This window comes from Ambystoma mexicanum, chromosome 2q, assembly GCF_040938575.1.
Source record: "Ambystoma mexicanum isolate Mex_15411 chromosome 2q, UKY_AmexF1_1, whole genome shotgun sequence".
Taxonomy (NCBI): domain Eukaryota; kingdom Metazoa; phylum Chordata; class Amphibia; order Caudata; family Ambystomatidae; genus Ambystoma; species Ambystoma mexicanum.
In genome coordinates, this window is record NC_090924.1 from 180,337,145 (window position 1) to 180,350,191 (window position 13,047).

Consider the following 13,047-nt stretch of genomic DNA (forward strand, 5'->3'; position numbering starts at 1 on the left):
GTGCATGTTCCACAAATAGTGTAGTTGGACACCCCATAGTTATTGCTGATGCTTTTTCTACTGCAAAAGCAGCTGCAGCGAGACCTTGTTCACAAGAGAAGTGTCCTAACATTATAGGGTCTAAGTGACCGCTGTAAAATGCTACTGGTTTATAGCCCATGCTAGTTTTTTGGGCCAACACTGCTTTCATCACTGCTGAGTCGCAATGTGAAAATATAAAGAAGCGCCGCTCATAGTCTGGGGATGCCAGTACTGGAGCAGTTGATATCGCGTCTTTTAATTCGTCAAATGCCTCCCTCATTTCCATAGTCCATCCCAACTTTTTCTCCCCTTTATTTGTTTCCTTCAAACCCTCAAGCAGGGGTCCTATGTATGAGCTGTAATCAAATACCCATGCTCTACAGTAGTTGCACAGCCCCAGAAATTGCTGCAGTTCTCTCACAGTCTGTGGCACGGGAGTGTTTGAGATGGCCTGTGCTCTTTGTGGTGCAATCCTTCTTCCATGTTGGGATATCAGTTGGCCAATGTAAAGTACCTGTTCCTGACAGTATTGTATCTTTTCCATGTCTACCTTGTACCCCTTTTCTGCCAGTATCGTCAACATTTTTAAGGAGTCCTCTCTACATTTACTTTCGTTTGTACTGCAAATTATTATATCATCCACATACTGTAACACTGTGCTTTCCACCTCAACGTTACCCAAATCCATCTGTATTACTCTATTGAAAATTGAGGGCGATTCACAATACCCCTGTGGTAATCTGGTATGTTTCCACTTTGTATTTCGGTAAGTAACGCTTGTCAAATCTTGTGAGTCTGGGTGTAATGGTATTGAGAAAAAAGCATTTTTAAGGTCAATCACTGTAAATCGTGATGCTTCTGCTGGAATGCCACACAATATTGTGGCCGGGTTTGCTGTTACTGGATACTCTGCTTCTACTATGTTGTTCAAGGGTCTGAGGTCCTGTATGAAGCGCCAAGACCCCCCTTTAGCCTTGCGCACCGGGTACACAGCTGTGTTACATGGTGATTCTGAGGGGACCAATATGCCATTGTTTATAAGGGCCGTTATGGTTTCATATATGCCCTCATCTGCCTCTTTTGACAATGGGTACTGTTTCACTCTTGGTAGTATGGCACCTTTTTTCAATTTTATCCTTACACCCCCTATGCTTTTTATGCATCCTACGTCATAAGGGCTAATAGTCCATAATGATTTGGGCACCTTTGACATATCCTCCTTAAAAAATGGGACTGGGGTGCCTGCGGGTGCCTCAAGTGCCATTGCAATTTTCTGTGCTACCTGTTTGTGAGCCACTCTTAGCCATATTTCTACACTCATCATGAACACCATTTCATTTTCTTCCTTTTCTTCTGAGAACAGCTCTTCATCTGACACCTGGGTCAGCCTACATCCTTCTGCTAGTGCTATCACCGCCCTCCATGCTCTCCCTTCTTTATCTTGGGCGTGCACAGCAACATAATCAGCCGTTGCAATAATGCTCTCAATGTCCACTACAAACACCTTCCCTTCTAGTTCATTAACTGGTGTTTCTGGTCGGAATAGATAGGCTGCGGGTCTCCTCCATATTTTCCCTTCTATCCCTGGCATCCATGCAAATGCCATGTCTGTGCCATATTGGAATATCTCGCCATCTACTGGCTCCGCCCTAATCGCTGTCTGTCCACAGTATGCTTGCAAAATCTGTCGTGCTGCGAGCATGTTAATCCCTGGAGTAGAGCAAATTATGCCATCCTCTGTAAAGGAGATCGTCATGTTCAACCTGTTCATTATGTCCCTCCCCAGTATATTTACTGGTGAGGCACTATAATACAAAAGTGGAACTGACAGATCATAATCTCCAATAGATAACGGAACGTTATCAGTAAATGGAACCAACCCTTTAGCCCCAGAAAATCCTTGGGTGTTCATGGCTTCGCCTGACATCTTAAATTTACCTTCCCTTATGCAAGACCGGGTTGCCCCGGTGTCAACAAGAAATGATAATTTTTTGTCACCTATCGTTACCTCTATGCGTGGTTCCTCCGCACTATTAGGTGTTACTGACAGGATGGGACACACCAAAGTCGTCTGTGGGCTGGCCTATTGGGGGTACAATGATTGGCCATTCCCTGTGTAAGGGTTGTGTCCCAACACCGTCACCCCACCCAATTGTGTTCGTTCATTTTGGGGTGGTGGTTGTATTAACGCTACTTGTTGTTGTGGCGGTGGCAGATACTGTGTTATTTGTTGTTGTGGCAGTGAATAGTTTTGTGGCTGTTGTGGTTGTTGTGGTTGGCCACTCCCTTGTTGTGACATCTGCTGTTGTTGTATGCCCAGCTGTTCTTGTGAGGTCCTAGGTTGTGCTTGTTCATTCCATGCTGGTGTTCCTGGCCTGACCCTACATGTACGTGACATGTGTCCTAATAGTCCGCAGCTCCAACACACAGGTGGTTCCCTGTTTTGCCATGGGAAGCTCCCTGTGTTGTCCTGGTATACGGGTTGCCCTGTGGGGTAGTTATTTCTGAGTCCCCCAGCCTGTTGTTGGGTATTATATCCATATCCTCTCCCTCTCATAAACCCTCCTCTCCCTCTGTTATAACTATAATACCCAGTTCCTTGCATTGGGTACCCTCCTCCCATGTTTGGTGCGTGTGATTGCAGAGGCGGCACTTGCTCTATTACCCCTTGTGGAGGCGCTATTTGAGCGGGATCTTGTGCAGCCACTACTTGCGTTGGGCTTTGGGCCATTGGTGTGGGCGTAGTTATTAGTGCCCCTTCCATTGTGTATTTAGTAAGTTTTTTCTGTACTAATTTGGCCTCTTCTGTTTTCCTATCCTCTTCCTTTTGTTTCATTTTTCCTTGCCATGTTCTGCAGTGATGTACTATAGTCAGTTGTATTTCTGGCCATGGTTTTGCTTCCATCCCCACTACTTTCTTTAGTTGTTTTTGAACTCCTTCTGGGAGCCCTTGTACTAGTATATGATAAAATATGGCTGGTGTTTTGTCCCATTGTTCTCTAGTTTCCATGCGCCACTTCTCTTGAATATCCTGGATATAATCAACAGGATCCTCGTTTTCACCCATCTTACGGGAAGTAATGGCTCCTATGTCTGATGTGTCTGGGTACTGTACTCTCAGTGCCTGCCATAGCGCATGTCTGCAGTTTGCAAATGGTGCCCCATCATGCGATGTGTTCGTTATTGTTACCCCATGGAATCCCGCTCTTTTCCAAATGTCATCCGCTCTATCCCCTAATATTGATATTAACAGGCCCTTCACATCTCCTACTGCTAGTTTCTGTCCTGCTGTGTGTTTTTCCATTTCATATATCCACTTACCCGCACCTCCACTTAGTGATGGGAGCCTACATTTTATATTTTCTTTATCCGTATGTTTCCAAGGTACATACTGTGGTCTAGCCCCTCTTCTCTCTAGCAGTGGCATTAAATTCTGTCTTGCGTCACCCTTTACGCTCCATAATGTTGAGTCTTCACACCCCTCCTCTTCCCCCATTTCTTTTACTTCTTCAAAGTCTTCCTTACTACCTCTGCTCCTACCTCCCTCTTCTTCCTTTCCCCTTTTTTCATCATTTCCTGTGTTCAATATAGGTATGTTTATTTGTCTGTCTTGCCTGCGACTAGGGAGGTCCCTAAGCCGACATGCATAAGGTGTAAGTTCATTCATGAAGGGCGCAAGCTTTATTCTGTGCAGAGAGCGCGCGGTGGTTGAACATGTAGGGCGTGACGTGGGAGGGCGCGGTGGTGATGTAGGTGGCGTGGTTTCATTGGTTTGTGTTTCCCCTATTCTTTTCACTTCCTCCTTACTTCTCTCCAGCTCCTCCCATCTTCTACTCATCCAGGGCGAATCTATGTTTGTTCTAGTGAGGTATAGTTTATCTAAGCTTTCCCTTTCACTCTTCCTTCCATCATTCTCCACTCCTCCTTCCTCCTCACTGCAAAAATCGTTCATAAATGGTACCCCCCACTCTGCCCTTTTTCCTTTTATTGTTACTGTTTTTAAGTCTATTAGGTCTCTTTCCCCCTTTCCGTTGTTACCAACTGTTCCCCTTAGTGCTGATGTTGTTGCTACCTCTCTACTTTTATATACATCTCCCCATCTTTCACTCTCCCAACCCCTCTCTTCTCTTCCTCCTTCACTCCTCTCCTCCATTTCCCTACTATTTTCCTCCCTTTTCCTTTTCAATTCCTCCATTACTTCGTTGCTCATCTGTTCCAATATCCTTTCATCCTCTTTCTTCCTTTCCCTTTTCACCCTTTCTCTTTCTACTATACTCTCTATTACCTTCCCCTCTTCATATTTCTTAGTTGCCTCTGATATTATCCTCCTCCTCCATATTTCCATTTCTTTTTCCTTTTCTTCTTCTTCCTTCTTCTTCTCTCTCAGCACTACTCTTGATATCCTATCTGCTGCTCCTTTTACCCTTTCAGCTTCTCTCTTTTGCTCCTCACTTCGTTCCCTTAATTTTTCCAATTCGTCCTTACCTTCTTTCCTTTTCCTCACTCTCTCTCTTTCCTCCCGCTCAAGTTGTTTCACCAGTTCATTCTGCTCGTCCCTTAGTTCTGCTAATCTTTCCTCCAAAATCTCTTCCTTCTGCCGTAGTAGCTCCTCTCCCCTCATTTCACTCTCTCTGGCACTATCCTCGTTTGTTCTCTTTACCGCCTCCCTTTCTTCTCCAGTTAGTGAGCCTCGTAATTTCAACAATATCTGTGCAGCTACCCACTCATCGTTTCCTATCTCTACAGTCTGCTCTTCTCTAATCCTCCTGTCCCCCATTGGTATCTTCCCATGAGCCACATATGGTGGAGGGCTGTATGCCGGGTTTGAGTATCCTTCAGCCGCCCTTAACTGTCCTATTTCTCCTAATTCTCTTAAAGGGTACAACCCTCCTCCCTCTGTTTTCACACCCGGTGTTATGGGTATCTCATTGCTCGGTTCCTTTTTTATGTCGTCTGATTTATTAATCTTTTCTCCTCCCTGTCTTTCGTTCCCCGTATTCTTTGTGCTTTCGTACTCCTTTTCCCCACCCGTTCCTTCTTTCTTAATCTCCTCTTCTTCCGGTGTTTCCCCCATAGTGAACATTCCATTTGGTCCTGGTCGAGACCCCTGGAACATCCTCCATAAGTTAAACACCTCCACATGGTTTGCCAACTTCTTCCCCTTGTATGTATTGTGCAGATGGTTTAGTAGTGAATGTTGGGCATATGGATCGAAACTACCATTAGGCGGCCATGGTGTTAACATTTTGTTGTCTGTCCCCTGGGTCCACTCTATGCTGTACTTAATTAACTTCTCCCTATGTGGTGGCAGTGTGGTGCATATGTGCTGTAGTGGGGTAGTGAGGGTGTTCCCCCACCCTCCCGACCCTCTCCCGTATGACATAATTTCACTCCCCTTGTTACCCTTCCCCTTACTTAGCAGTTTACAGTATACAACCTTGTATTGCTTACCTCGCCCCGCAAGTGTGGGGACTTACGACAATCCTTTGACAATTTATGCAATAATAATAAATATAATGTTATATTATATTCCTTCCCCTACGGCCCCCTGCGGCCGAAGCGCACGCAGCCCCCTGCGGCTGCGTACCCCTTACGATGATCTTAGACAGTCGTCCTGTTTCTCCGTTCTCCTCCCCCTTTTACACTTGCCGTGGCCGGCGTTCTCCGTGCGCAGCCACGCCCCTTTCCCCTTCTTCTTTCGATCCACTGGTTTATAGTTTATCCCCGTACCAGCTCCTTTATTATGCTTCTCTTCCCCACCATTCTCAAACCCAAAATTCCTTGTGCTCGCTATATCCTATTAAATCCCTACTGGTGACGTCACCGATTTCTTCGAGCTACTGGTATATTCTTGTCATGTTTTTTAAGTTCAAAATACACTTGCAATCTACCCCGCTAACCCTACAGCTGTCTTCCTGTCTCTCCTGGAACAAGGTAATCTCATCAATATTATAACCGGACTGCGCACGCTGCGTCGCCTCGCGTGTGATACGCCCCTCAACAGGAGGGCTTAACCAGCCAATTATCTTCCGTTTTGGGCAACTATGTAACTAGCTACCGGCCACAGGGAAACGTCATCTACCTATCGAGTTTCTTGCTCGAACAATAGGGAACCTCATCTACTCATTGATCAATAAATGTCAAGTCGTAGGAAACCACACACACCCATCCACACACTTAGTCGCAATTTAAACCATCAGTGTCTTACGAGCGGCTGCACGTGATGTTTTCGTGCCCCGCCCCCCCTCTTTCGCGTAACGTTAGCTCACTGTTACGAGCGGCTGCACGTGATGTTTTCGTGCCCCGCCCCCCTCTTTCGCGTAACGTTAGCCAACTGCTCTCGCACTCGTTTCGCTACCATTCATTCCATTTGCAACACTCAGTTAAACCTTCGCCGCACATCTCTACAATACCTCCCCCCTCCCTTATTTACTTCCTCCCCCTCCCTCACAATTTCGCATTGCTTGTTGTGCGTGTCATGCTCACCAAGTTCTCTCGATGCAGGGCCGCTCGACTGCGTGCACCCTCCAAGCGGCTCGCCACCTCCCCTCGTCTGGACCACGTCTGGACACTCGCCGACCGCAGGCGGGATACTTCTCAACCGGCTCCCGAGGGCCAATATCCGGATTGCGCTGTCCGGTCTTCTCGCGGCTCCGCGATGGTCCTGTAGTCCTCAGAAGGGGGCAACGGCAGAGGGGCCGCGCCGCCGGGCCTCCTCGCAACGGGAGTGCCTGGAAAAACTAAAAATAAAAGTTGATCTTAAACAGATCTCAGCAGTGCCTCCAACTTTTCGGGGGGAAATTCTGCCGGGGTCGGCCGGGCCGTCCGCAGACCTCCGGGCAGGGAGGCCCCAACACCTCCCGTATATCCCAGGTGTGAGATAGAGTATGAGACGCACACAAGGAGCAAGGCGACTCTGCTGTTTATTTATGCAAAACGGCAGGGATGGGTCAAGGAGCGCACGCGTTCGTCCTGACACACACTTAATCGTGGGGCTCGCAGGCCCTTTTTACTGCATTATGACGCGCTACTTGCGTCACTTCAGAAAGTTACCAAAAAACCTATCGCCACTCTTAATTGGTTGCTCGAGTGGTAGGGTTAGTATAGTACACATATAGAGAATGATATTAGTGGTCAAGGTGTAGTCAGGTGGTATATCTGGGTTGTCCCTTCAATTAGATACATAAGAATTGTTACATGAAGACCCCTGAGGATTGGCTAATGTTACTGACGTCTGAGATAAGAGCCCCATGTTCTGATTGGTGCATCCGTGAGCTCCCCAGCCTGGGACCACCGTTGTTCCCAGCTCTCGGTGTACCTGTGCTTGCAACAATGTTTCAATATGGGTACATGCAGACAATGTGAGGATTTATTCATAGGTGGAAGCTGACCGTTCCCACTGTAGCAGGTGTCCATTGAGCCTTTCAAGTGTCCCGGCCTGTGTCTCGTAGTGAGGGACCCAGACGCCTTTTCTCTCCTGGGTTTTGGCATCTCGTCAGGTTCGGCTTGGTCACGTGAGGCGGGACCGTGTTTGAGGCAGAATTCTGCACAATTAATATTGTTTTTCCACTGTGTGTCTGGTTTAATTTGTAGATATGATTTTAACGTTGGTACGCGGAGTGCGAGGTTGCAACATCGTGCCTTTGATGATTTGTTCTTGGATGTGGGTTTGCAACATTGCGACCTTGGCTGGTTGCTCCACCAGGCTCATTCTGCAGGATCAGCAACCTGACTTTTGCTTGTTAATGTCCACGGGAACTCTTGCTCGAGGCCTACTTGGGCCTGGTGCATAAGTGATCCATTTCGTGCATGGGTGCTTTAGGTTATAGTGGCATATATTTCCATGATCAGTATCGTGTTTCCATTATACCTCTCATGGTGGTAACGGGTTTCAAGAGAAGCGTGAGCAAGCGTTATAGATGAGTTCATGATGCATCTTGCGTTTCTGCATTCTGAAAGCCTATGTAAAAATAATAAAGATGCACGTCCGTGAATATGCCTGTCGCCTACGTCAGAGCACTGAGTATGTTCTTCGTGTAGATTGGTGTGGAAATGTTAAGTGTGTATATTTGTACAGATGTGCTTCCCGTTGTCTAGGTCGTCATGGCATCTCTAACGACGTGTGGTTTTTAGTCTAGCTGATCCGAGCCGCAGGTGTCGGCATGGCCAGTGCGGGCTGCTGGGCAGGCAGGTGGACACATCCGTATGTTCCTGTACCAGGGTACCTGGTCGTCTGGTAAATGGACAAACTCTTCTCATGGCGGGTGTCTGGGCCGTGACCCTCTAGGCCAAGCGCGAGAGGTGAAGGACGGGAGTCTGGTCTTCCATTCTCCCACTTCAGGAGTCTAGATTTTTCAGTGTGTCAGGTGAGCCTACCAAAAGGAGTTCAGTCTTGTCAGAGTTGAGGCATAGTCCATTGTCTGCCATCCAGGCTTGGATGGTGTTGTAGAGGTTGTTGAGGGTCATGGAGTCAGTGTCATAGTTACCAGTGAGGGTTAGGAGGATCTGTGTGTCGTCGGCGTAGTTAGTGTATGAAATGCCCATGGCGTCGAGGATGAGAAAGAGTGGTCGTGTGAAGATGTTGTAGAGGGTGGGTGAGAGGCAGGAGCCTTGGGGCACACCGCAGAGAATGGTAGTTGGCGATGCGGATGCTGAGTCCGAGAATACTTGCATGGTTCTGCCTTGTAGGAAGGAAGTGATCCATGCTGTGGCTTCAGGGGAGAATTTGGCAGTAGAGGAGAGGTGGTGGCATAGGACGTCATGATCCATGAGGTCGAAAGCCGCGGATAGGTCAAGAAGTAAGAGAGGTGCTGGTTTGGCCATGTCTCTGGCATCGTCCATTTGGTTTTTCAGGTCAAGTAGGGCGGTTTCAGTCCCGTGTCTGGGGCGGAAGCCTGATTGGCGGAGTCCTAGGAGTTTGTTCTCCTCAATGAAGTGTTGAACCTGCAGGTAGGCTGCTTTGTCCAGTATTTTGAGGAGGAAAGGGACAGTGGTGATAGGTCTATAGTTGTTGGGGGATGTGGGGTCGAGAGTTGGCTTTTTTAAGAGAGGGCGGACCCAGGCTTCCTTGAGGGAGGCAGGGACTTTCCCAGTAGCAAAGGAGGCCTTTACAAAGGCTGTAAGGAAGGGAGCTAGCGCTTCAGAGCAGTCTTTGATAATGGTGGCTGGGCATGCATCACCTTTGCAGTTGGAGGGTTTGATGTTCCTCATTATGTTGGTGATGTCTTTTTCTAGAATGGGTTTGAATGAGAAGGGTTGGGGGGATCCGGGGCTGGTGGTGGGGCAGGGGTGTGTGTGTTGGGTAGGGCTTGCTTAGTGGCTAGTATTTTGTTTTGGAGCAGGTTCAATTTATTTTTCATGGCTGTTTGTATAGCATCACACCAGGCCTTGTCTTTGGTGAAGTTCTGGGGGGCGGGCGTGGGTGTTTCAAGCTCCCTGAAAATGGCAAAGATTTCTTTAGTGCTGGATTGTGCTTCAGAGATTCTGGATTCAAAGGATTTGGCCTTAGCTAGGGTGATTGGTTTTTTATATCTAGTAGAGCAAGATTTAAAAGTCGTCTTGTCTTTGTCGGAGTGAGACAATTGCCACTGAGTGAGAGCGGCCTTTTTTTCAATGCGGAGTGCGAGGAGGTCCGGGGTGAACCAGGAGTTGGAGTGGCTGGTGGGTTTGGGCTTACGGGGTTTAAGGGGGGCAATGGAATTAATGGCTGCTTTGATGGCAACTTCGTAGGCTGTTGCGAGTGTTTCTGGGTCTGTGGAGAAAGGGGGTCTGAAGGCTGGGCCTTGGAGGTTATGTTGTATTTATGTACTGCTGTTAGATACAAGGCTAATTGGAAACAATGTGATTTCTCATTGTTGTCTATCTTGTAGGACATATCTACTATTTTTGTAATTTTCATATAGAATGTTCTGTGACAATATATACATACTCTGTCTAGAATGTTTAACTAATGGTTTTTCAATGTTTGCTATTTCTTTTATTTAGTTATGTGTTTGTAAGGAGGTTAGTGATAGAAAGTTTTTGGTTAATGTTTTCAAGTTAACTGTGTTTTCAATTTTTTTTATGTTTTCTAATTTGAGTTCAGTTCCAAAATATTTACTTTGTATGTGTTCTATTTGTCCGAGGAGTTGATCAGCTATTCCATTTAGAAAATTATGATTGCATTTTTGTAGTTCTAAAGCAGGAATGTGTTAAGGATTCCAATCGTGCATCACACACCGGACCAGGACTCTTGCCCTTAGACTATGATGCAGCGCTCAATTAGAATACTTTTTCTTTATTTTCTGTGAATTCAGATTGAGCTGGCACCCAACCCGTGTCACACCCCCTTTTGCAAATATCCCGGGTCACAATGTGTCATGTACAGGCGTGCAAGCAGGGCTAAGCAACGGATGCATGGCCCTTTAAGAACACTACGACCAGGTGCTTGGAAGTTGGCATGGCAACGCTGGCGTCCTCTTGGCGTTTCCCACGGTCGACGCTGGGAGCCGCGGAACGCTGTCATGTGACCTCTCCTTCTTAGTCTCCGCCTTCACTTCGTATCGGTGCTTCTGATTGCGAGTGGTGGCCCCTCGTACCTAGCTCATTGTATCCTGCTCCCTTGAAATCCGGTCTCTGTAACCCTTTCCCCTCCCCCCCGCTTCCTCCTGTATACCTGATTGCCTCGTTTCCTCGACCCGGACCGTTACCTGGCCTTGATTTTGGACTGCTTGGTTCTCGTCTACTGCCTGCATCGTTCTTCGACCTCGGACTGCATACGGACTTCTTGCCTTCGCCCTTCTGTTGTGGTTGCTCTTCGCTTTTGTCTTCTGGATCCTCACTCACCTGGACTGCGTGTGGTCAATATTGTGGAACATTTGGAAACTTCGAAATTTGGATTCTTGACCTTGGAACACTTGGAGTTTTGGATTGTTGAACTTTGGAACTTTTCGAACTTGCGACGCACTCTAACAAGTGTGCCTTAGGCGTCCTCGTGCCGGCGGGATAGGTGGTTGGGTTCTTCTTGGACTGGGCATCGTGGACTTCGGAGTTCCTTCCCTTCCCTGTCCCATCTGGTTCTCCCCGGTGTTGATCCGCATAAAACACGGTAAGCCATAGTCTCATAGGGGAAAGGGGGTGGTTATCAGAATTTTGTGGAACGTATTGCAATTTGTCACTATTTTTCGGGTCTTGTTCAGAAGGGCGGTTGGTTATACTTTCTGTATTGTGTTAACTCCTCACTTGCAGATCCAACGCCTGTCCTCGACTACCCGTACCACCCATACTCTGCATTTTCAACTCCTGCGGCACGTGTCTACTTCTGGGTCATCTGGATCTCATCAGGTATCCTTTCTTTCCTCTGATTGATCGCTCTGGCTGTCCATTTCTGGAGCCAGAGGGTTCCATCAGGTGGAAGAATTCTTCGGCTACACGACGTGGGCAACTGGATTCTGACATAATCAGAAGCCTTTAAAATGGATACCAATGAGACGCTGTCCACTATTTTACAATTGGTGGCCGATTTACGTAATGACATGACTGCGGCTCACTCAGCCACGCAGCGACGCATTGATGAGTTGCAGGCAGGGTTCCAACCCCTTGGGGCAGCAGCGCCTTCCTTGGCTAGTTTCTCTGGGGCAGGTGCTGGTCCTCCCCAACAGGGTGCTGGACCGGTTTATATGACTGCCCAGTTCCCTTTGGCCCCGCCGGAACGGTTCAATGGAGACCCCAAGACATTTAGGACCTTTTTGAACCAATGTAGACTGCAGTTTCTGTGCCGTCCTGCTTCTTTTCCGGATTCCACTAGCAAGGCGGCGTTTCTGTTATCCCATTTAGGGGGTACCGCAGCTGCTTGGGCTAATCCGTTGCTGGAAGACGGCAGCCATCTTCTTTACAACTGTGATGCCCTAATCGAGGCTATGAGTCGTGTGTTCGACACACGTTATGCCACACAAGCCACTGATTTGGAACTGCTCGGTCTCCAACAAGGCAGTTCGCCTCTTTTGTCCTTCCTAGCCAAGTTCAATCAGTTGGTGGCGGAAACCAGTTGGCCCGAAGAGAAGAAGGCCTCTCTCTTCTATAAAGGGCTATCCGATTCCCTGAAAGATACACTGGCCACCGTTCCGGTAATACCTACAGCTTTTTCGGAACTATTGGATTTGGTTCTCCAGATTGATTCCCGACAAGCAGCCCGGAGGGGTGAGAAGAGAACGACTCCCCCTGTTGCTCTTTCCGTCCCTTTACCTGCCGCCGGGTCCTCGGAGCCCATGCAGATCGGGGCACTTAGATCTCCTCTGTCGGCTGAAGTTAGGGAACACCGGAGAAAGAATGGTCTATGTTTCTATTGCGGAGGATCCGATCACTTACTCTGAGAATGTAGCAAAAAACCTGCTAAGAAACAGGGAAACGCCAAAACCCGGTGACTGGAGGGGTCCGGATGCCGGGTATTTCTTCAAGAGACCCCACAGGTTGCAGTCCTTATTGTCTTTCTGTCTCCCTGTCGTTCCCCGGTTCTGAGAAATGGCCCGTGATGATGGTCCTGGACTCAGGAGCCACGGGGAATTACGTGGATGCTGCCTATGCCCGGGAGTTGGGTCTGCCGGTTATGCACAAAACATGCCCTGAAGTGGTGAATTCGGTGGATGGCTCTTCCTTGGTCTCTGGGTTAGTGACGAAGCGAACTACTGACCTCACCATGATCACAGACTGCGGTCATCAAGAGGACATATACTTCGATCTCATCGCAGCACCACAGTTCAAGTTCATTCTTGGCTTGCCATGGTTAAAGTTGCATAATCCCTCTGTGGATTGGCATTCTGGGGAGGTATGTTTTCCGTCAGAATACTGTGAAAGCAATTGCCTAACTATCAGCTCAGTGATCACCAGCCCTAGTCAGGCTCTTGCTGAAACTACCCGTACTGTGGGGGCAGTAGTCAACACTGTCCTTCCTATGGTGTACAGGGATTATCATGACGTATTCGACGCACGTGGGGCAGAGATACTCCCACCACACAGGCCCTATGATTGCCCTATTGAATTGATCCCTGG